At 41.4% G+C, this 23,482-nt stretch overlaps 1 protein-coding gene across 2 annotated transcripts in view; it reads right to left on the bottom strand.

Moving 5' to 3' along the window:
• Positions 1 to 8,014, bottom strand: part of WDR81 (WD repeat domain 81) — a 626,861-nt gene extending 618,847 nt beyond the window's left edge. The window contains exon 1 of one of the 2 annotated variants that reach the window (XM_044054364.1): positions 7,906 to 8,014. The gene's annotated coding sequence lies outside the window, so the exon portion shown is untranslated. Of the gene's footprint in view, positions 1 to 7,468; positions 7,674 to 7,905 lie in introns of those variants that run through there. The other variant, XM_044054363.1, reaches the window with a different exon arrangement.
• Between the last annotated feature and the right edge of the window lie 15,468 nt (positions 8,015 to 23,482).

Raw genomic sequence — 23,482 nt, 5'->3', positions numbered from 1 at the left:
AGCCTAGCCAGAGTGTATTTGGCTTCCGCCTCCCTATTAGATTAGCCTACTGTGCCTCTGTAAAGTAGGTCACAGAAGGTACCCTTTTAAGATTAGTTCACTGTGCCTCTGTCTAGCAGGGACACAGGAGAGATCCCAGGGGTGAATTTGCGATTTCCATCCACGCGTCCAAATTTCGCTTGAAGAGGGTCAGCGAGGGGCCATGTCTAACATGAATTGGGATTCTATTCCAGAGTGAGGGGAGCCTCTGGGAAATGAATCTGTCCCTCCAGCATGTCCCATTTATTTTTCTGCTGAGGTTTAGGTCCCTGGAGCGTGTAGCTCTAAGGGACTTGGATTTTTTGAGGTGGAGCATGTCCATTAATTCTGGGTTTGACATGGCTTTGTACGTCAGGCATAGATCGTCTCTGAGTAGGCGGTAAGCAACTGAGTACTGGAGTTTCTTTAGTCGAGCTGCATAGGGCATCTGTTTGTAGCCCATGATCCACTTGGTGAGGTACTTTTGGGGTCTCTCCAGTTGCTGCAGGTGTCGGGTAAGGTACATCCCAAAAAGGGGCATTGTATTCAATTATAGGCCTGATGAGTGACGAGTAGAGGGGCACAATGACCTCTCTTGATCTAGATGCGAACCCTTTCATGATAAGGTGGGCTACATAGAAGGTCTTTCTAACCACTTCTCTAATTACTTCTTCCGTACTTAATGAATTACCACCTATGTGGTAATTTGTGGCCACCTTCTTTTTCCCAAAGGAGATGACTATGCACTTTTTAGCATTTAGCTTGAGGCCGTGGTTCTGGCACCAAGCATCAGTCTCTGTGAGACCCTTTTGGAGGAGGATGCTTGTGTCAGCTGGAGATTCGATTATGGCCCCAGTTCGCAGTCATCTGCGAACTTTGTCAGCCATAATCCCCTCATGTTAGCCTGAACCTCAGAGAAGTATATACTGAACAAGAGAGGTCCCAGAACTGAGCCCTGTGGGATGCCACTTGTAACTGGTTTGGATTCGGACATGACACCTGCGATTCTGACCATGTGGGTTCTATCTCTGAGCCAGTTTGCAACCCATCTTGTGATATAGGGGTTGATATTTAAGCTGGTAAGCTTATTTATGATGCCCGAGTGGGGCATTGTGTCGAAGGCTTTTGCGAGGTCCAGGTAGGCTGTGTGGACTACCTTGCCCTCATCTAGGGCTTTGGTAACTGTTTCAAAGAAATCAACTAGGTTTAAGAGGCAAGATCTGCCCTTAACAAAGCCGAACTGGGTAGGGTCCAGTGTCTGGAGGCTCCCAATGTCTTTGTTTATGAGCTCCATGATAATACGCTCCATAGCTTTACAGACCAGACTAGTCAGGCTTATGGGACGATAGTTTCCAGGGTCCGTTGTGGCACCACCTTTGTGGAGTGGGACCACTGTAGCTGTACGCCATCCTTTGGGTTCATATCCTGTGGTAAGGCTAAGTTTGAACAGTGACTTAATGTGAGGGTTCAGTTCTTCTTGGAGCTCGTGTAAGACACAGCCTGGGACACAGTCCGGTCCCATAGATGCTGTGTTTTTTGCTTTGGAGAGGGCAGCTTTCACCTGTGCATCTGTGATGTCAGGGAGGTTACATTCAGTTGTGATAGGCGTTTGCTCCTTTGGGGGGGAGAAGTTTGCGCTGAATCTGTCTGCCAGGATGTTGGCCATGTCTGTAGGCTTGGTATATTTTGTACCGTTATGCAACAATTCAGAGCATATCTGGGAGTTTCCGCCCATATTCCTGACATAACTAAAGAAGGCCTTGTGATTATCTTTAGTGTCTAGGGCAATTTTTCTTTCGAAACTGGCCTTTGATGATTTTATGAGGGAATGAAGTTTCTTGCTAATACTGATCAGAGATGCCTTCCCTTTTTGAGATTTTGCTCTGTCATGTAGTAGCTTCCTCCTTCTATTGTATAGCTTATTTATGGCCGGGGTCCACCAGACCAGTCTCCTGTTTTTGGAGGACTGAGTCTTGGTTTTATTTGGGATAGCATGATCCATGCATTCCTGCAGGTGCTCATAGAATGCATTTGTAAAGGATTCTGCGGATTGGGCTGTATCACCCTCTGGCCCAGGGGCTTTGAAGGATTCCACCTCAGTCTTGAGAAGTGCAAAGTTGGCTTTGGAGAAATTCTTTACAGTGATTTCCTTGGCTGGGGGTGGGGACAGGATATGGATGCCTAGGGAAATTTGTTTATGGTCTGATCTTACCAATGAGGGGTTTACCTCTGGTGTGGAACAGAGTCCCCATGTTGGTGATGACCAGCTCCAATATATTGTTCCCTCTTGTGGGAGTGGTGACCACTTGTTCCATTGCGTTAGAGTTTATAAATTCAAGGAACCGTTGGGTGAGGGTGTTTGGGCTTGAGTAGTTTTCGCAGTCTATGTTTGGGTAGTTGAAGTCACCCAATAACACAGTGTTTGGAGAGACCTTCATATTCTCCAGTGTTCTCAGGAATGCCATGTGGGATTCCTGTAATAGGGAGGGTGCAGGCTACAAAATGAAAGGCAGTTTTGCCCGCTGTTAGTTGCACATGGATGGTTTCCGATGCTTCGTGCAGTGTCACTAACCTGGAGGTGTAGGTATCTTTGATGAATATAGATACTCCTCCTCCTTTTGTGCTTCGGTCCGAGTTTTGGGGCCGAAACGCATGGTATGAGTTATAACCTGGTAGTGCTGGGGTGCTCTCAGGAGCCTTGAACCAGGTTTCTGTTACTGCACAGACATCGATTCTCTCCATACTGAGGAGAGTCTCGAGTGCGTGCATCTTGAGGTTTAGACTTCTGGCATTGAGTAGCATTACCTTTAGTTTTTTTATCTTTGGGTTGTCTATGGAGGTGGGTTTGTCCTTTGAGCCTTGCCTAAAAAAGGCACTATCGGGGTGGCAAGAGCCTTGGCCAGTATACGAAAGCCTAAGGGTGACAGGTGCTAATTACTGAAGTTTGCTTCGTGGGGGGCAACTCACAACAAAGAATACATCCATTATTCACGGCCTTTGAATCCCACACACCCTTCACATGGTCATTAATTAGTACTGTGCAATAGTTGTCCATGAATCCCAGCCAATAAGTGATATTTATTTTCTTGCTTATAATTTTTATTTGCGCATTCTGGAATTTTCTTCTTCAGCATCCATTGTAAATGGACCTGGCCCAGTTGGAAATCCTGATTACATAAACAAATAAGTAATAATTTTTTGTTAGTTTACGTTTCCTTACTTTTGAAAAAAAAAAAAATAAATTTTTCAACTACAGTGTATATTGGTCTAGGACTAGAGTGCAAATGACAAGATCTTGAATGCCATTTCATGAAGTAAACAGGACAAACGGTGGAAAATGACAGTTACACAAACCTGCTAGAAACATTTTTCTCTGGAGATCAAAGGTCCCTACTCCCCAACACATCCCCTAATGTCACTTCTGAAGCAAGTGTGGTTCAGACAGCAGTGACCCATTTCCATTATGATGCGCACAACCTGGTGAAGATACCTTTTACATCATAAACAAAAAGACTATACTTTATATAGCAGTCAAGTTAGCTAGGCAGCTGCTTACCCCTAGTTCCTTTATTCAGGTTGGTCATAAACAACAATCTGCTTGGCTTCTCTCCTATTCTTCCAAGTTATGATTCACCCCCATGCTGGACCCAAAAATACCTGCATCTTCTCCCTCACTGTTAACTCCAATCATTTCTTCCATCTGACCAACCCTCCTGGGGAACTTCCTGATTTCTTCAAATAATAAAAGTTCTGCTTTTTCAAAAAAAATACTTCATTCTCAAGCTGCAGCATGACTCCAAATCTGTCATCTTACCATTCTGCCACACATCATGTCACTCACTACAAACCTTTCCTCCCAAACATTGAATGCACTATGCCGCTTAGATATCTACTGCTTTTCAAACAACACTCAATGTTACCTCATTGTTAATAGCTATTCAACTAAACTGACAACAGTAAAATAATGATGGATTTCAAAGAGGAGAAACGGGTCTAAAACCTACCATCTCCCACTTATAAGTCACAACTTCTTCTTCTAGATGTATCCCTAACATATGGAGCACCTTACATACACCTGGTAAGAGTAAATGTGTCAAACAATTTAAAAATTAAATACATCTGTTAAGAATTGTCTAAAATAAAAATGGTATTTCTAACTTTCTCTTCAACAGTAACATGGATACACTGAAAAATGTTGCAAGTGTGTAGTAATTAAATCAGCTGTTTGTACCATGAACATAAACATTACACAAGTTACTCTAGTCCTCTAAAAACTGTAATAATTTCCTGCCTCTGCAGAGTCACACACATTAATAAGGTATGGTTTAACACTTATCTGATCAGTTTCAAATGAAATAACTTACACAAGTTTAGCAAAGGAGTATTTGTGGCATGTTCAGAATCAACCAGTACAGAGCCTACTAAAAGTTTCTATTCTAAAATATCTCAACAATTCTGGTTTGTGAATAGTGTCTGTTCACTTCACCTCTGTCCTGCATACAGCAGACACCTTAAGGCCACCAAGTGCTTAAATGCAAGGTGTGATTACTAGTCAAGTCTCCTCTATACACTAATTTTATGCGGAAATAAATGATAATCCAACTGACTTTTATATACAGTGGATATAAAAAGTGTGCACAACCATGTTAAAATGCCAGTTTTTTTGTGATGGAAAAAAATGAGACCACAATAAATCATTTCAAAACTTTTCCTTCCTTTAATGTGACCTATGACCTGTACAATTCAACTGAAAGACACAAATCTGTTAGGAGAAAAAAAATATATATATAAAAAAAGCATACAATACTCTGGTTGCATAAGTGTGCACACCCTTAAACCAATACTTTGTTGAAGCACATTTTGATTTAATTACAGCATTCAGTCTTCTTGGGTAGGAGTCTATCAGCATGGCACATCTTAACTTGGCAATATTTGCCCACTCTTCCTTGCAAAAGTGCTCCAAATCCATCAGATTGCAAGGACATCTCTTGTGCACAGCCCTCTTCAGGTCACCCCACCAATTTTCTATTGGATTTAGGTCTGGGCTCTGGCTGGGCCACTCCAAACTTTAATTTTCTTCTGGTGAAGCCATTCTTTTGTCGATTTGGATGTACGCTTGTGGTCATTGTAGTGTTGAAATGTGAAATTCCTCTTCATCTTTCTAGCAGACGCCTGAAGGTTTTGGGCCAAAAGTGACTGGTATTTCGAACTGTTCATAATTCCTTCCAGTTTGACTAAAGTCCCAGGTCCAGCTGAAGAAAAGCAACCCCAAAGCATGATACTGCCAACCACCATGCTTTCCCATGGGGATGGTGTTCTTTTGATGATGCAAAGTGTTTTCTTTTTGAATCAAACATACCTTTTTGGAATTGTGGCCGTAAAGTTCAACCCTGGTCTCATCAGACCCTAACACATTTTCCCACATTATTTTGGGAGACTTGATGTATTGTTTTGCAAATTTTAGCCAGGCCTGGGTGTTTTTCATAGTAAGAAAAGGCTTCCGTCTTGCAACCCTAACCCATAGTCCATTCATATGGAGAAAATACGGGAGATTGTTGTCACATGTAGTACACAACCAGCACTTGCCAGAAATTTCTGCAGCTCCTTCAGTGTTGCTGTAGGTCTCATGGCAGCCTCCCTGACCATTTTCGTCTTGTCATCAACTTTGGAGGGACGTCCAGTTCTTTGCAACGTCACTGCTGTCCCGTATTTTCTCCACTTTTTGATGACCGTCTTCACTGTTCCATAGTATATCCGATGCTGTGGAAATTTTTTTGTACCCTTCTCCTGACTGACACCTTTCAACAATGAGATCCCTTTGATGCCTTGTAAGCTTCTCTGCGAACCATGACTTTTGCTGTAGCAGGCAACCGAGTACATGTCAGGAAAATCCTTCTAGGACAGCTGAACTTTATTTGGGGTTAATCAGAGTCTCTTTAATTGATGGCAAGTGTATACCCAAGAAGACTGAATGCTGTAATTAAATCAAAAGGTGTTTCAACAAACTATTAATTTAAGGGTGTGCACACTTACATACATTTTCCCCTAACAGGATTTGTTTGTGTTTCAATTGAATTGCATAGGTTATAGGTCACATTAAAGGTGGAAAAAGTTTTGAAATGATTTATTGCGGTCTCATTTTTTATATCACAAAAACCTGGCATTTTAACAAGGGTGTGTAAAGTTTTTATATCCACTGTAAACTAGTCATTTCAATTGCAATACAAATCAACCACTTGTATGCAAGGTTTAACCAATGGCAATACTAAACATTGGTCATATATCAAGAGTATGATAACATGAGAAATTTATTACAGAAATTGGAATGTATGGCCTTACTTAATTCTGGTCTCATCAGCAAAATCATGCAATGAGATATACATTTTCAGCTAGGATTGCCTAATCTGAGCTAGCAATGACCAAATGTACACTAAACTACTGTAACATCTTCTGTGTACGAAAAACACTTGTGAAAGGGAACACCCTCACTTAAGCAAAGAAGAGGCAATAACTCTGACAGTGTATACCTAACAGTGGTAACCAGACACTCACATGGTACAATGACAACTCTATAGCACTGTTCTACATAGCTTCCTTCAATAACAGACAACTGCCAGCTGTGACTGAAAATAACTGTGTATGGAAGGGGCTGCTAACAATGAACAGCAACCACCTTACAGGTCCTACAAAGCCTATTTTAGCATTCAACCTTCCAATGCAGCTCCTTTAGACAAAAAAAAAAAACAGTCCTAGGTAAGGGCAACTTAGGTTGTTGTCTGATGGTGTGTGTGTGTGTGTGGGGGGGGGGGGGGGTACTTGTCATAATATGGAAGCTAGCGTTTATCAATGAGAACCGAAAACTCATGCACATTTTCTTTCCCAATCACCCATGTACAAACTACTGCAATTAACAGTGTAATCATAATATCCTATGAGCTTATCCCTACTCCAAGTAACTTGTGGCGAAGTCTCATTGTTTTTCTGAGTAACAGTCACTAGAACGAAACAGAGTTAAGCTGCACATTTCTTATTATCTAGGATAACTACATTAATGCAACTCTCACAATCTGTTACTGCATTCTGCCAACAAGCTAATTATAAGGCGACATTTTATGGAGTGACTAAATTTGCAAAGACCATGGGAAGAACCTCTGATCTTCAAACAAAACAAGTCAAGAGGTATTTTAATATCGAAGTTATCACCTTCTCAGGTAACTGAAACCTCTGTTAAACATCTTGTCCAAATGATAATATTGATCACACAGACGTAGCTAAGCGTACACCTTTTAACTTATAGATGTCCAACTATTTTAAGTGCAAAACTACAACTTTAATTACTTAACATATCTACCATGCAGCGAGCAATGTTTCTTGACAGCGCGAGTTAGCCTGATTTGCAAATCTAAAAGCTTTACTATAGCTTTAGGTAAATAAAACTATATTAAAGTACCTTGAATTGTTCAGGCTTTGCTCTCATTTTTTTTTAATGAGGAAGCTATGCATACGTCCTACCAGCAACACTCACTTAACATGAGTAAAAAAAAAACTACTGTCAGAAATGACTTGGATCCCAAAATATAATCCAGTACCACCTGCTAATATAATTTTCATATCAGAAAACTGATGGAATAAAAAAAAAATACTGTCGGTGGCACGTGATGTCAACCAAGTATCAGTGGCACGTGATGTCAACCAAGTAAGGCATCTCACAATGGCCAATCAGTGGAAAACGTGAAGTGATTACCCGTGCGGGCATTACATTTACTACACATCTGGTCCCAGCCAGCAGTACTACTTATACAAACAACAACGGTTTCAAAACTTGTAACACACACTCGTAATTCCGCCCTGAAGTGCTTAACACGCATCACAAAGCAAGACACTCACCTTTCGTCCTAACAGAACATTCCACACAAGACATATCCCAAAGGTTCATAATGCAGTTTGTTTGCGTAATGTACTTTTAGTATAAACGGATGCGCAGTAGCAAGCCACGTCCCCGCCCACAACCTTGCACCGCCCCGAAGTTGTATGCGTAATGAATATTCATAAAGTGATCGTCTTACGCGACTGGGCGAGGGTTAAGGAAAACTAGCAATAGCGAATCTCAAAAGTTTTTTAAGTCAGAGATGGGAGGATGGATGCTAGTATTTGCTGAGATTGTTGTATCACAATATATTGAAACCTTATTCGTAGTAAACTGAGTTTGTAATTTTGTAGGAATAAACCACAGACTTAATTGCAAGGAATGGAGATCCTGCTGAGGAGGCGAGGAAAGATAAGTTGTCTTTCTTGAGTTCTACACGACTTTGAAGGAGAGGGAGTAGATGTTAGGTGAAATAGCAAGATACCATTATAGTTGACACTTTTGTCTTGGACCCTCACCCAAAAGGAAAGATGGCATGATGCAGGTCAATGGCATTAAAATTCTTAAGAACTACAACATAAAGTTTTATCTGTCTTTTTTATTTATTTACTGTCATTTCTTCATTGAGTCTGCTGACCTATTTGGTCTACCTTGACAAAAGCTGATCACAAGGATGTAATTCAGCCAGTCATTGAGATCGGTACTTAAGTATTATCGCAATCACATTTGTAGCCCTGTGTACTTCCTGCTGTTATCGACAACCGACTTTATAGTTAAGTAAAAAGGGGTGTGTGAAGTCCCAAACAGCTTTGCATCAACTTGTTTCTCAAAGAGGAACTGCAATAACGGGAAAATTCCTCTTCCCTGGTAGCGTCGTTTACCACCGTAACTTCATGCAAAACGAAATGAAGAGGGAATAACATGTAATGCAACTGTTAGTACTTTAAGAAGCCCTGATTCTTCCACAATGCAATCTAATTATTGTGTTTAGTGTTAATACACATGTAAGTAAAGCGATTACCAGCCAAATACAAACCATTCAAAGGCATACTCTGTGTTGAGCCAAAGCGTGTTACGCAGGCTCACAGTGCTGTACATAACCAATGTACAATTTTGAAAAGAACATAGCACTGCCAGTCCAAAAAATTACCAACTGCACAGCTATACATGATAAGACACGACTTAAAAAGAACACGATTGCACGTCCAAAAAAGCGACCAATTGCATCCCTTACTTAAGCCCTCCATGAAGTCGGAGCAAAACAAAATGGTTATAAATGTACATGTGAAAAAGCACCTTAATCAGAACCCTGAATAGTTGCTGTGGAGTGGCAAGCTGCTACTGTATGCCTTAACGAACTTTTCCATTCAGTCACGTTACTAAATGACCGTACCAAGGAAGACACATTTCTCGTTACTCCTGGTCCTGTTTCAGAAGTAATTGACCCTCCATCAGACACAGACATCCTCCAGAGAGGTCTCATAGAAATGGAGAACTGGTGCCAGAGCCTTGGCCTTAAGCTAAATGCCAAAAAATGTATAGTCATACCCTTTGGGAAAAACAAGGTAACCCCTAATTACCACATAGGTGGTAATCCATTAAACACGGAAACAGATAGCTGGTGCCAGAGCCATGGCCTGAAGTTAAACGCCAAAAAATGTATAGTCATACCCTTCGGGAAAAACAAGGTAACCCCAAGCTACCATATAGGTGGCAATCCACTAAGCACAGAAGAGGTTATCAGGGACCTGGGGACCCAAGTTGACAGTAACCTCTCTTTTGACACTCACATTGCCAAAGTGGTTAGGAAGACCTTCTACATTGCCCACCTGATCATGAAGGGATTCACATCCAGATCAGGAGAGGTCATTGTACCCCTGTACTCTTCACTTATCAGACCAATGATTGAGTACAACGCCCCATTCGGAATGTACCTTACCCGACACCTGCAGCAGTTGGAAAGACCCCAAAAGTTCCTCACCAAAAGGATAAAGGGGCTCAAACATATGTCATACGATGCCCGACTGAAGAAACTCCAGCTCTATTCAGTCGCATACCGTCTGCTCAGAGGTGATCTGTGCCTGACATACAAGGCCATGTCCAACCGGGAATTAATGGACATGCTCCACCTCAAAAAATCCAAATCCACCAGAGCCACGAGAGCAAGAGACTTAAACCTCAACACGGATATAAATAGGACGTGCTGGAGGGACAGATTCATCACCCAGAGACTCCCTACACTATGGAACAGAATCCCAGTCCATGTGAGGCAGAGCCCCTCACTGACTCTGTTCAAGAGAAATCTTGACGAGTGGATGGGAGATCGTAAGTTTACCCTGGGAATCATCTCTGTATCGCTGCTGGACAGAGGCACAGCAAACTAATGGGTATAGTATTCTCATCCTAAGGGGTGGTGAAAACCACACACACTCTGGCTAGGCTTATAAATGCCCTAGGGCAGATAGCCTAGTATGAACCTATGAACCTATGGGATAAAAAAGCAATTTGACGTTTACACGTCCCATTTCATTGTAACATCAAGTAGTTTCGGTATGACTTTACCAGTTAGGGTGACTTCCAAATGTGGTTGCGATAATACGTTAAGTTCCGAGATTTCTTTGTTTTGTTTTTTAACCCTATCCACAGATGCCCCTTTTGGCCGTTTGTGTGTATCTTGCATTGCCAGCCATTTGGTGCATACCTGCTTCCACACATGCACTGCATACTTCTCAACCGCCTATCACAAGAAATATGGGCAAAGCCTAAAATAATGGAGAGACAAAGACCCCAGAATAGGGACAGGTTTTAAATATTTCTCATAAACTTGGAAATTTGCTAGAATAACATGATTTGGGTTAGCATACATTTTCTGAAGGATAGAAAGACTGAAACTCAAATGTATGTCATTATTCAGTGACTTTAATTCTCATTAATTTACAAGAAAAACACAACTTTTATGAGTTACAGACCAAAAATATAAGACAAAAATCTGAACATTCTATGACAATCTGGACAACTGCGAACTGATGCACAGATTCTGGCTCCAGTACTGCAAGCTGCTTGGCAAGAACCAGACTGTGTTTGTTGATTCCTGCTACAGTGCAGTGCACCACTTGGGAAAGACTACTCCCAGACCATGCACAAGATGTCTTACCTTGTTCTTTGTCAGGTGGGGTATTTGTCATGGCAAACCACACAACTGCCCTAACGCAGGATGGGAAAGCAGGTAGTGCTTGCGCCATTGTCTGAACGGAGATCATTAATGAGGGGTGCATCTTTCTGCTTCACAGAATCTTATCATCAGCTGTTATGTGGTTAAAAAGTATTACAGAACTTCTCTGAGTAAGTTCATTGTGAATAAAATGCTTAGATAAACTAGAATTAGTTCATATTTAGCTCAGTGATTTTTGAAACCACAAACATATTTCTTCCTGTTTCAGGTATGATCACTATGATCACAAAACCTGACAAATTATTCTGTATGACCTTTTCAGAAAAAGTTACTGAAGCAATGGATAAGGACAAAATAGTGTGCACTGCATATCTAGACCTTTCTAAGGTTTTCATCACCATTCCAAACTTGGATATCATAGATGACCTCTTCCAGCTGTGAAACAGAGGTGTTGGTGGTCATCTATAATTGCCAAAAGGCTTATATAATTGTACCAGCAGAGTGAGTGAGTATGAGAGTACGTGAAAGAACATACAAGTGTGACTGAATCAGTATGTGAGTAAGTGAACAAGCATGCAGCTGAGTGCATGAGTGACTGTGTATGTATATGCGTATGTGTTTGCATTAGGAGGTGGCGGGAGCCTAAACCAAAGTCTGAGGTCCCGCCTATAATTTGTGCAAAGTGGTGGTCTTGGAAGGAGTAATGTCTTTCTGACATTGATTAAAAATGAGAGTACCCCACTTATTTTTGTGCAGGCTAGCTTATGCCTTCTGTGATTGACATCCTAAAAAGTACAATGGATATAATAGCCAAGGGATTTACACATGACACATGATCTCTCAACACAAGTACCACTGTAAAATAACAGCATTTTAAGGGATGCAAAGTGTACTGATTGTCAGGTAGTGCTGTTCTGGGAATAAAGGATACTTGTTTTTTTCATCATTCCTAGAATGTTTAGTTTGAGAGGACAAGGAGTATTGTAGATCACAGCACTCTTTCAGTCATTTTACATTGTACAGGTAGTTGCGGGGAGAGGGGTAGACACCTGTATGAAAGCATATGCATGTTCATTTACACACAGTTTCAGTCTTCATTTTCTTGCAAATATTTCTTATTGATATTCTTGTGGGAGGAGGCCATGCCCCTTCATTCCTCTCCCTCCTTGCCTGGCTCCTGCAATACTAGGGCTGTTAATCAAACCCTTGTTTCCATGGTTACAGTCAGCGCTTTCTCTCTGGGCCACAGGGCAAGCATAAGAGCAAAACTTCTAGTGTTCTGTTAGTCTTGTACCTGAGATAACATTTGAATGGACAGATGTATTAGTCATTTAGTCCTCATATACACCACAAGGTGATCAGTAGCAGCTTTTGTTTGGTTTTGTGGTATGGAATACCTTGCACTCTCAACCTCTGAGTAGTCCATGGTATATTTTATACTTTGAATTAAACTTACCCTTGAGAAGTTTGTAATTACCAAAAGTAATTGCATGTCAGAGAACAAAGAATCAAACACAAAAGATTATTTTGCCTTTGTGGTATGCTCCTTTCCTTGGTTGTTTTGCTGACTGTTGTATAGCACCAACAGGAACCTTTAGCCATCAGTAAATTTTTAGGTTTCTTTTAGAACCCATGTTTAAGTAGGCTGGCAAGCTTAATAGTGTTTCTCCATTTCTAAAATCATGAACAAACAAACCCTTACATGTGCAATTTAAAAACTTTAGAATGCTTTGTAATCCTACTAAAAAGCAAATTAACAAAGACAAAGAACCTATAATTTTATAACTTTCAGAATATTAGTAAATACAATTCTAAAAAATTTCTGAACAGCCGTTAAAAGAAATCTTATATTCCGGCCATAAGTTTAACCCTAACTCCTCTCCCAATAACTCATCACTAAAACCACAATACTTTTCAACTCGTATCTCATAGATAGTACAGCATCTCTAACCAAGGATTTTCCAGCATCTAATCCTAACTTTGCCCAGCAGCCATATATCACCATATCTTTCATCTTCAGCCAGTGCTCACATCCTATATAAAACTATTCCTAAATAAATTCAAACCATGCTGTACTTCAGCTGATGACCTTCAAAGTGAATACGTTAAAATAGTAGCCAATAGCATTGTCTACTCTGTCTCAATACTTATATGAAAGTCAATCTAGGAATCGCACATTCTCTCCCTCTGGAAAAAGTCGCACATTATCCCTCTGCACAAAGGAAATTCAACAGACATTACTAACTTTAGAACTCTAGCAGTCTTATCACCCATCTCTAAATACTTGAAAAATGTATTCAAAAACAATTGCTAAACTATTTCCTGAAGGAAGAACTCCTACCCCCACACACCATGGCTTCCATCCCTCCCATAGTACTAACACTGCACGTCTACCTTATATAGATGGCTGTCAAAAAAACTAGAAATAATGGCAAACTAGTCTTCTCCTTATTCCTCGACTTGTCTAAACTCTTCGACACAGTTTGTCACAACAAACTTCTGCTTCAAATGCCCTCATTAGGTATCACTCAGACCACCCTTCTATGGCTCAAATGCAAACTATCCAGTAGGTATGAGTCAGTAAAATGGCACTCCACCCTCTCTCCATACCTCCAAGTCACCACCGGTGTACCAAGATCCTCAGTCGTTGGTCCCCTCCTCTTTAACATTCTGACCAACATCCTCCACACATCCACAGAACAGGCCTCCCTAATACAGTACGCAGATGACTCCTCACTCATCTGCACATCTGACAATGTGACACACTTTCAAGAAATTAGTCAGGAAGCTTTACCATCAACTGAAACATGGCTTTGTAACTCACAACTCATGTCAACCCTAAAAAAAAAAAAAAACACTACTTTTCCCCCAGTCCCTCTCCCATGAAAAAACAAAGTCCTCTATCTTGATAATACTACCACTGACATCACTTCTCATAGCAAATTATTAGGGATGATAGTGGATGATAATCTTAAATTCAACCTACATATCCAAAATTGCATAAGAAAAACTTATCAAAAATCTAGGGATGCTTTATAGAGTCAAAAACCTTCTCACCAAGACAACTATAGCTACACTTGCCACTGCTTATCTCTTCCCCACACTTTACGGTGCTCCCATGCTTAATAACCTTCAGGCATCACAAAAATCAAAACTTGAACAATGCTGTGACAAAGTTGCTAAATTTGCAACAAATACCCCTTAAAGTACCCACCATTGTATAGCACTGAAATGCCTAAATTAGTTAGAACATACACGCAGTTTCTTACCACCTATAAAGTTATCCAGGATCCCTTTGCTTGTCCAGTACTAAATAATATTGTATACAATTATATTCCTAATCCGTTAATTATCATCCAATGACCAAAAAATCCTCCCTGTCAATGTCAACAAACCTATCAGATCTGCTGGGCATTGTCTGTATGTGTACCCAGTTGCTAAGACCTGAAACTTCTTATCTCTTATCCATTAGGTCAATAGCTTCCTTCCATCCTTCAAAACTTTTCTGAAATACTTTCTAGCCAAAAGCTGGCTCTGTTATTTGTTCAACACCAGGATAAACTATATTCCTAAATGTGAATAAATGCCTATTTATACCTTATATCTCCTTACTCTACCTTCTTCACTCACTTCATTCTATCAATTTCTCTCCCCTGGCTTTCTCTCTATCTGCGTTTCTGTCACTTTGTATTGCAATTCCTGTTTTTATGATACTAGCTTACCTTTAATTTTTCTATAAGCTGGCTAAAATTGCTCAAACTTTTAAATCATTTTCATATAACTTGTATCTATTCTTAACCAATGTTTTCATGTTTTGCCTAATTTGGTATAACTATTTAAATTGTATTTGTTTTTTGTATTATTTTTAAAGACTATAAAATTGTTGTTCTTAAAATGTCGTGTAATACTTGAGAGCTTTTCTCCCTGGGCCTTGGCTGAATATGGGTTCCTACCCAGTTACACGTTCCCGGTAATCAAACATCAATAAATCAATAGTAAATGTACAGCTGTAGTGGGGCTGGTCTTGTAAATGCTGAAAACACAAGCAGTGGTCTTAAACCATTTTTTGAAAATGCCACATGCTTATTGCTATGTTCCCACTTGAAAATGTGTTTTGAGCTACTCTTTTTCTGCCATCCTTAATAATACCTGTGAATGTTTAAAAAAAAACAGTTGGGCTTGAAGCTATCTCATGATGCAGTGGTTGGTGTTTAATGGAGGAACACAAGATAAGTGGTCATGCAGAAACTATTAAAGTGTCTTGGGTACGTTTGTAGGCACATCGCAGCATCTACTGGGTTAAGTGCTGTAATGTCTTTGTGTCCTTCTCGTATTTCATTTATTTGTCATTTTTTTAAATAAAAGGCATCATAAACATTTTATTAAACCATGGCCCAATAAATGTAGTATTCCTTGGGAAGCATCACCATAAGGATACTGTGAAACGTATCTATTGACTTTCATGCTTTCCCCACGTTGACGTCACAAAAGTTACAATTCACATATGTGTGACATGCTTATATGGGAAGTGTTATTTATAAAATTTTTCCCCTGCAAAACCTGTCACTAAAAAGTTCACAAAAGAGGAGAAAATGCTGCCCAGTACTTCTTACCCCACATGTCCTGATGAAAAGCTAAGAAGCCAAATATAACTAATGCAGTTTAAATTTATTAGCCGTTTTGTATATAAAAGACCAGTCTTGAGATCTGATCCACAAAAAACGCTGGACAGGTGGAACAGGATAAGTAGAATTTAAGAAGTGAGTTTGTGTTCATTTATGCTGGTTCCGAAGAAGTCTTTTGTGGATGAAAGCAACTATAAAGGGTTTTTTTCGTTAATATTGTGCTTTATTTTGCTTGATCCTGTTCCACCTGTCCAGTGTTTTTTGTGGATTTTTAGTTTGGTACTGGTTGCTGCTCCATCGTTTGGAAATCTGTTTTTGTTGGATGTCACAAGATTAGTTCTCTGATGCAGTTTTAAGCACTGTAGGTTTGATATCATTAAATATATGGCTATAACAGTTTTAACAATGCTGGTGTGATCAGAGCTTTGCTGAATTACTTTTACACCGAGCTGTTAAAAAGTCCCTCCTGCTGTAATGCCAGTACTTCAGAAGTGATTGAATGATATCTTGAGTTGCTGGGTGTTATTCATTATGATACTTGTGTGGACAGACATTTTACAAAAAGCAAGGGTTTAAATGTTCAGCATCTTGTGTTGTTCTGATGGAAGATGCCCTCTTTGTTCTGCTAAGTTAATCAGTCTGTTCATAGGTTTTTGTTAGTGAAATAGCTGATCCAGGTATATTGTTTCAGGTATGACATGGTACAAGGACTGGCACAGAATAAGTAATGGTTTTACCATGAAATCATTGTAAAAAAATGGTAACTACCGAGTCTGAGGTAGAGTCCATGCCACTTCTGTAACTCTGGTGTGTATTCACTACTTTTGTTTACAAATAATTTATTTACAGTGCCACTTTACATTCATCCATCATTCCCAGATATTTGCTTTGTTACTGCTCAATTTATTCTGTGGTGGTGGTACTGTTTAAGAATCTGTAAAAGTGTATGCAGGTTCTGTATAAAACAAAAACCAAATAAAGCAACTCATTCATTTTTTATTACCTATTTAATTCTTTTTAGGGTCTTTTAGGAGCTGGAGCATATCCATGTACTCTGTGGACGCAAAACAGTAAATGTAATCCTGGAAAGGATACCAATCTTCTCAAGCAAGCCTCCACACACTGACACAGATGTAGGCACACTTACAGCATACAATAAGCATGTCTACAAGCAGTTTGAAGGCTCACCCATTCAACTATAGCACATCTTTGGTATGTAGGAAGAAGCTGATCATCCAACAAAATGTATTAGATTATGGAGGATGTGCAGGCAGCAGAAGCTTACAAAATATGCATTATATTGTGTTAATGGGACAGTAGGTGGTTATTATGAGGTTTAGAATGCTGATGTTAATGTGGGGATGACACATGACTAAGAGGTGACTTAGCAAGGTAGCACAGGTGGCATAGCAGGATATCACAGCAGTGCCCATTATCTCGTAACTGGACAGAATTACTGACATTATGAAATTACTCATCTGCTGCTTTTGGAAGTACCTCAGGGGTATAAGGTGCACTGAAGTGGTATGTCAATCTGGGAGGAAGATGTTGTAGCACATGTGGCTTTCTGATGTACCATGTCAGCCTAAGAGACTGAATATGGTACAGATGAACTTGGAGGTTAGTGATCTGCTTCAAATTTATATCTGTGGTAGCCTGCACAAGAAGGAAATTGTATGTTTTAGTTATCACTAGCAGCCCTGTGATTTCTGGATGATTCTTACCATAGATCAAGGATGGATCCTGAGATGACTCTGTAATTTTGACTTGGATCAAAAGAGCCATCCACAGGACCTGCAGATATTTTCATGTGAGAGAACCAACTACAGACTGGAATTTTCTTTCTTTTCCTACTCTATGCTGTCTGCTCTTAGAAAGGGCTGACGGTGCAAAGACTCACGGTACAGAACGAAAGCATCCATCTGCATGAGCTGCAGCCCATATTGTGTAACAGATCTCAGGTGTTGCAAAGTTGGTGTAAGGATAAGATGACCACATGGCTAGCTATGTTCTTCCCTGTGAGAGGTTTGAGTTTTTATGGTGTTTATCCATCTCCTTGTGGAACAGCAGAGGGAGGGATAACACAGCCACTCGCCACATTTGTGTGATGGTAGGATGTCTGTGGATTTTCAGGAATTTGTATAGTCTTAGTATCATTGCATGTGTTGCACAATTAGGAGAACTCTGAGGGTCAGTGTAGATCATATGCCAAGAGGAAGAAGCTGTGAAGGGATTGGCATAAATCATGCACAAATATTACAAACACAGCACTGGCCATACATTACTAGAGAGTGTAATCCTGGTAGTACAAAGGAGTTGTCATATAACCTGTGGCAATGCCAGTTATTGCCATCTGTGCCAGGAAGAATGGGGCAGGACATATATAACATATGCCAGCATTGTTATCTGGAGTTTTGTAAATAATTTTCAGTTATTTGACTCGCACTGACTTGTACAGATGCTTATGTTAAAATATATCACCAGTGTTATTATAACTGCTTAAATATTTATGTTTAAACAAAGAATTCTATAATTTTCAAATACTGCAACAGATCTTGGAAAAGCTCTGAGTCTGTACTTTACCAGAGTCATGTGATCAAATGTGATGTCATTCTATAACCAGCACTGAAGGGATGGAACTTGCAGATTAGCTTGTTTTGTTTTCTTTGTAGCCTGATATAAAAGTCTATGACAGTTATCACAGTCAGTTCAGTTGAGTTTGAGTTCAGTTTAGGGGGAAGATCACCATCTTGCCTTGTGGAAGTAAGCAACTTGACATCTAATCTTGTCTTGTTATGTTAATTAAGTTAGATAGGGAACAGTTCTTTAGACAATCAGGAATTACAGTGAGATTAGTTGAGTATTGTTTTTCTGCTTCTGCTTGAATCTGTCCAACCATGTTATTGTTATTTCTCCTGTGATTGAAACTCTGATGTTTATTACACTTAAATATTTAATATTCTCATGCTTTCTGTTTTATTATCTATTATTACATATGTTTATACCTTTTATTGTGGCTGGCCTTTTAGAATTACTTTAACATCTTGAGAGTACTTGTGCTTATTTTAGTGATGCCTTGGCCACTCCAAAATGCATTGCTGCTTGCGTTACACTCTACCATTTGTGTTAGTATTGGGTTTACTCAGTATAATTGGATACCCTTGTAAGAGCCTGACAGTCACTGGCTGGTGGCAGCGTCATTACCTTATTGTCTGTGCATAAGGGGGCACAGTTGTAAATCTGTGCCACCCTTTCCCAGAGGTGTGTGTGTGTGTATGTTAGTATTGAGTTTACTCAATATAATTGGATACCCTAGTAAGAGCCTGACAGTGACTGGCTGGTGCAGCATCATTACCGTCTGTAAGGGACACAGCTGTAAACCTGTGCCACCCTTTCCCAGGAGTGTGCAAGAGTGTGTTTGCGAGTGTGAGTGTGCGTGCATGTGTGTGTATCAGTGAGAGTGAGTGAGTGAGTATCAGTGAGTGAGTGTGCACGAGTGAGTGTGTACGAGCTGTGAGCATGAGCGTGTGAGTGAGAGTGTGTGAGTGAGCGTGTGTGAGTGAGCGTGCAAGTGCGTGAGTGAGCATGCAAGTGAATGTGAGAGTGTGTGAGTGTGAATGAGTGTATGAGAATGTAAATTTGTGTGTGAATGAGTGAGTATGAATGAGTGTGTGTGTGAGTGTATGCGAGAGCGTGAGTGTCAATGAGAATGAGAGTGTGTGTGTTTGTGCGTGAGAGCGAGTGCATGAGTGTGTGTGTGTGTGTGTGTGTGTGTGTGTGTGTGTGTGTGTGTGTGTGTGTGTGTGTGTGTGTGTGTGAGATGGAGTGAGTGCGAGAGCGAGTGCGAGAGTGCATGTGCGAGAGTGAGCGCATGTGCGAGAGTGAGCGCATGTGCAAGAGTGAGCTCGTGTGTGAGAGTGAGCGAGCGAACGTGTGAGCGAGTGTGTGTGCGAGCGAGTGTGCATGTGTGTGTGAGCATGCGTGTGTGTGAGTGTGAGAGTGAGCATGAGTGTGAGCGTGTGTCAGTGAGTGAGTGTGAGCATGTGAGAGTGTGTGAGTGTATGTTTGTGCGTGAGAGCGAGTAAGTGTGTGTGTGTGTGAGAGTGTGTGAGAGTGTGTGAGAGATGGAGTGAGTGCAAGTGTGTGAGTGCGAGAGTGCAAGTATGTGCGAGTGCGAATGTGTGTGCGTGCGAGTGCGCGTGTGTGCATGCTTGCGCACGCAAGAGCGCGCGTGTGTGTGAGAGCGAGCGTGTGTGTGTGAGAGCGAGTGTGTGTGTGTGAGAGCGAGTGTGTGTGAGAGCGAGTGTGTGTGTGTGAGAGCGAGCATGTGCGTGTGTGAGAGCGAACGTGTGTGAGTGTGAGAGCGAGTGTGAGTGTGTGTGTATGTGTGTGTGAGAGCGAGTGTGTGAGTGTGTGTGTGTGACAGTGAGTGTGTGTGTGTGACAGCGAGTGTGAGTGTGTGTGTGTGAGAGCGTGTGTGTGTGTGAGAGCGAGTGTGTGTGTGTGTGTGAGATCGAGTGTGTGTGTGAGATCGAGTATGTGTGTGTGTGAGATCGAGTGTGTGTGTGTGAGAGAGCGAGTGTGTGAGAGAGCGAGTGTGTGTGTGAGAGAGTGTGTGCGTGAGAGAGCGAGTGTGTGAGTGTGAGAGCGATTGTGTGAGTGTGAGTGCGAGTGTGTGAGTGAGTGTGAGAGCACGAGTGTGAGAGCACGAGTGTGAGAGCGCGAGTGTGAGTGAGAGCGCGAGAGTGTGTGAGAGCACGAGCGTGTGTGTGTGTGTGTGTGAGCGTGTGAGCGTGTGTGTGTGAGAGCAAGCGTGTGTGTGTGAGAGCAAGTGTGTGTGTGAGAGCGAGTGAGTGTGTGTGAGAGTGAGTGAGTGTGTGTGAGAGCTAGTGAGTGTGTGTGTGTGAGAGCGAGTGTGTGTGTGTGTGTGAGAGCGAGCGTGTGTGTGAGAGCGAGTGTGAGTGTGTGTGAGAGCGAGCGAGTGTGAGTGTGTGTGAGAGCAAGCGAGTGTGTGAGAACGAGTGTGTGTGTGAGAGCGAGTGTGTGAGAGCGCGAGCGTGTGTATGAGAGCACGAGCATGTGTGTGAGAGCACGAGCGAGTGTGTGAGAGCGCGAGCGAGTGTGTGTGTGTGTGAGAGCGAGTGTGTGTGTGTGAGCGAGTGTGAGTGTGTGTGAGAGCGAGTGTGAGTGTGTGTGAGAGCGAGTGAGTGTGTGTGAGAGCGAGTGAGTGTGTGTGAGAGCGAGCGAGTGTGTGTGTGAGAGTGAGCGAGTGTGAGTGTGTGTGAGAGCGAGTGTGTGAGTGTGAGAGCGAGTGTGTGTGTGTGAATGTGAGAGCGAGTGTGTGTGTGTGTGTGTGTGTGTGTGTGTGTGAGCGCACAAGTGTGTGTGTGAGAGAGCAAGTGTGTGTGTGAGAAAGTGCGAGTGTGTGTGTGTGTGTGAGAGCGAGTGTGTGTGTGTGTGTGTGTGAGCGAGTGTGTGTGTGTGTGTGTGTGTGAGAGCGAGTGTGTGAGAGCGAGTGTGTGTGTGTGTGAGCTAGTGTGTGAGAGCGAGTGTGTGAGCGAGTGTGTGTGTGTGTGTGTGTGTGTGAGAGCGAGTGTGTGTGTGTGTGTGTGTGAGAGCGAGTGTGTGTGTGTGTGAGAGCGAGTGTGTGTGAGATCGAGTGTTTGTGTGTGTGTGTGTGTGTGTGTGTGAGCGAGTGTGTGTGTGAGTGTGAGAGTGAGTGTGTGTGTGTGAGAGCGAGTGTGTGTGTGTGTGTGTGAGAGAGCGAGTGTGTGAGAGAGCGAGTGTGTGAGAGTGAGTGTGTGTGTGAGAGCGAGTGTGTGTGTGAGAGCGAGTGTGTGTGTGTGAGAGCGAGTGTGTGTGTGAGTGAGTGTGTGTGTGAGAGAGAGTGTGTGTGTGAGCGAGTGTGTGTGGGTGAGCGAATGTGTGTGGGTGAGCGAATGTGTGTGTGTGTGTGAGTGAGTGTGTGTGAGTGAGTGTGTGTGTGTGAGCGAGTGTGTGTGTGTGAGAGCGAGTGTGTGTGTATGAGAGCGAGTGTGTGTGTGTGTGTGAGAGAGCGAGTGCGTGTGTGAGAGAGCGAGTGTGTGTGTATGAGAGCGAGTGTGTGTGTGTGTGTGTGTGAGAGAGTGAGTGCATGTGTGAGAGAGAGCGAGTGTGTGTGTGTGTGTGTGTGTGTGTGTGTGTGTGTGTGAGAGTGAGTATGTGTGTGTGTGTGTGTGTGTGTGTGTGTGTGTGTGTGTGTGTGTGTGTGTGTGTGTGTGTGTGTGTGTGTGTGTGTGAGTGTGAGAGCGTGTGTGTGTGTTTGTGTGTGAGAGCGAGTGTGTGTTTGTGAGTGAGTGTAAGCTGCTGATGTTTTTAGAGTTCACATTTGTAGTGAAATACCTCATTAAGCACAATAACTAGTTAGCTAAAATAGAGGTGGATTTGACAGAAGAATGTGCTAGTGATGGACAAACAAAATAAAGGGAGTAATTACAGAACCATGTCATTGCTCTAGAGAGAATTAAAGCAAATTCCCAGAACAGAGTACATTATAAGTCTTAAATTGTTTATTAATACAGATCATGCTAATGTTATAATACTGTTAGATACTGATCCACTTAAATTCATTAAGAAAAACAAGTAGTAGTGGGAAAGCCTGAAGTGAGTTTGGCCAAAAGGCAAATCCTTTAAAGGAAGTCAAGTGATTTTTTTTTCACTGAATGTGACTCTGTTGTCTGAAAGCACCCAGCATGCATTGCATATCTCAGATTTATGTATGCCCTGTACAACATTATTGAAATTGATAGATACAAAGAAATATACAGCTTTACCAGTCTAAAGTAGAGGTTAGTAGGTGCGTGAAGGTGTTTTTACACACATTTGGGTTTAAAACTGTCCTAAAAATCCTATTAGCTTAGCACTTTCCTACATCTTGGTTAGTTTCAATAAAAATCCATTAAATTTTCCAGCTTTGAGCATTTTTAAGAAAAAAACCTAGTTCAGGAATCTACTGTGGGTTTAGAAACAAATAATTTGTAGCTGTATGCTTTGTGCTTTATTAGTTATTTAAGTACTTAAACCTAAATACTTTCCAACGTTTGAGTGTTGTATCGAAGGTGGCCTCCTGTATGTTTGCCCCATCCAGTGTCACACATTTTGGAATGAATGATTGTGCCATCATTGGTAAGAAAATGCAAGTATTCTTTAAGTTTAACACATGTACTAATCTGTATAATAATTGTTTAATCATAACTTTATGAGTTTCATCTCATTCAGTAATTAAATGAAAGAAGGAAGGAATGATTGATATGACCATACAGAGGAAACTCTTGAGAAAATCCAAATCCCTACATAAGTTGGACATACTCAGGTGAGTTTGGAAGATCTATCATCTAACCAGATGTTAAAGCCTCACAAGATCAACAATCATAGATAATCTCCTAAAACCAAGTTGTGGAAATCTGCAAAGCAACTCTTGTAGAAGTGTTCTTTCATACGTTGGTGGTTGCTTTACAAAAAGAAAAGAAAATATCTGCAGTCTGCTTCTGCCAGACGAATGTAAGCTAATTGGTCTCAACGTTAGATATAAGGGGTGGCAGCACCCCTCACCCCATATCACCACTCCTGTGGCTTTGAAGAACTCTGAGACCAGAAGGTTTGGCTACAGAAAAATGGGGCCCAGAATGCCCATTGAAGGTTTTTCATGATAAAAGACATGTCAGTTAATGAGAGTCTTATACTTGTTATGGCTCCATTTGGTTCTGAGTGACATTGTTCAAGAAAGGAGCCACAGAAGTATAGGCCATGTCTTTTGGTCAG

Source organism: Protopterus annectens, chromosome 13.part0, assembly GCF_019279795.1.
Source record: "Protopterus annectens isolate FY-2018-M chromosome 13.part0, PAN1.0, whole genome shotgun sequence".
In the NCBI taxonomy this organism is placed as follows: Eukaryota; Metazoa; Chordata; order Ceratodontiformes; family Protopteridae; genus Protopterus; species Protopterus annectens.
This window is presented reverse-complemented; position numbering and strand designations above follow the sequence as displayed.